General features: G+C 42.5%; 1 protein-coding gene across 1 annotated transcript in view; it reads left to right on the forward strand.

Moving 5' to 3' along the window:
• The window catches only part of WDR20 (WD repeat domain 20), a 65,741-nt gene that overhangs the window by 16,557 nt on the left and 47,371 nt on the right, over nucleotides 1–1,813 (forward strand).

A 1,813-nucleotide genomic window follows, 5' to 3' on the forward strand; every position in this document is an offset into this window, starting at 1 on the left:
CCCCCCCCCCCCCCCCCCCCCCCCCCGCCCCGCGCAATGTGGGGCTCGATCCCAGGACCCCGGGATCATGACCTAAGCCAGAGGCAGACACTTGATGGACTAAATCACCCAGGCGCCCCCCTTCTTTTTTTTTTTTTTTAAATGGTGTGTCCAAAGCTGTAGAATTTCTTCTAAGGATTACTTTAGCAATCTTCTGTATGTTAGATATGTGGTAATACCAAGATCTAAATATTTTGTTATTTCCACTTTTATTCCCTTTTTACACTTGAATTTCTAACTAGGTATTTTTTTCATTTGTAGTATTTAATTTTGTTATTGATCAGCTTATTTTCATTGTATGTTCGGAGAATATGTTTTTTGATATTAGCTATTTGAAATGCGATAAAGACCTTTCTTTGTGATCCAGTTAACATCTTCCGTGTGTTTTAATTTTTTTAATTTTTAATTTTTAATTTTTTCTTCTGTGTGTTTTTAGAAGAATATATTCTCAGGGTGCCTGGCGGCTTGGTCAGTTAAACGTCTGACTCTTAGTTTTGTCTCAGGGTCATGGGGCTGAGCTGCATCAGGCTCCCTGCTCAGTGGGGAGTCTTCTTGAAGATTCTCTCCTTCTGCCCCTCCCTCGAATCCTGCACATGTATGCGCATGTGCTCTCCTTCTTTCTCTTAAAAAAAAAAAAAGTTTTTTTGGGCACCTGGGTGGCTCAGTGGGTTAAAGCCTCCTGGGATTGGGTCCCACATTGGGCTCTCTGCTCAGCGGGGAGCCTGCTTCCTGTCCCCTCTCTCTGCCTGCCTCTCTGCCTACCTGTGATCTGTGTGTCAAATAAATAAATAAAATTTAAAAAGGTTTTTAATAAAAAAGTGTGTGTGGGTTTTTTTTTTTTTTAAAGATTTTATTTATTTATTTGACAGAGAGAAAGATCACAAGTAGGTAGAGAGAGAGGGGGAAACAGGCTCCTCGCTAAGCAGAGAGCCCGATGCGGAGCTCCATCCCAGGACCCTGGGATCATGACCTGAGCTGAAGGCAGAGGCTTAACCCATTGAGCCACCCAGGAGCCCCCAAGAGTGTGTTTTGTTTTGTTTTTTAAAGACTGTATATTGGGGTGCCTGGGTGGCTCAGTGGGTTAAGCCTATGCCTTCAGCTCAGGTCATGATCTCAGGGTCCTGGGATCGAGCCCCATGTCGAGCTCTCTGCTCAGCGGGGAGCCTGCTTCTCCCTCTCTCTCTGCCTGCCTCTCTGACTACTTGTGATCTCTCTCTCTCTGTGTCAAATAAATAAATAGTCTTTAAAAAAAATAATAAAATAAAGACTGTATATTTTCTGTGAGGCTCACGATGACATATCTGTGTGTGTGTGTGTTCGGGGTTTTAATGCTGTTCACGTTGTCCATCTGCGTTATTTATCAGTTTCTGATAGGTGTGACAAGTATCTTGCTGTCATTCAGAACCTGGCAAGTGTCTATCACTTATTGCTCTGTGTTAAATTCAGAATTGTGAATCTTTGTAGATTGTTTTTTGTGTTGGCATATAAACTCTTGATCATGTCTAATTTCCTCAAAATTCTGTTTTGAGGATGGGAAATCAGTTTATTTTTGCTAGTATTTGCATGGAATGTCTTTCTATTCCTTCTTTTCTTTTTTTTTTTTTTAAGATTTTATTTATTTATTTGGCAGACAGAGGTTACAAGTAGGCAGAGAGGCAGGCAGAGAGAGAGGAGGAAGCAGGCTCCTTGCTGAGCAGAGAGCCCCATATGGGCTCGATCCCAGGACCCTGAGATCATGATCCAAGCCAAAGGCAGAGGCTTTAACCCACTGAGC

The sequence above is a fragment of the Mustela nigripes genome, chromosome 13 (genome assembly GCF_022355385.1).
Source record: "Mustela nigripes isolate SB6536 chromosome 13, MUSNIG.SB6536, whole genome shotgun sequence".
Taxonomy (NCBI): domain Eukaryota; kingdom Metazoa; phylum Chordata; class Mammalia; order Carnivora; family Mustelidae; genus Mustela; species Mustela nigripes.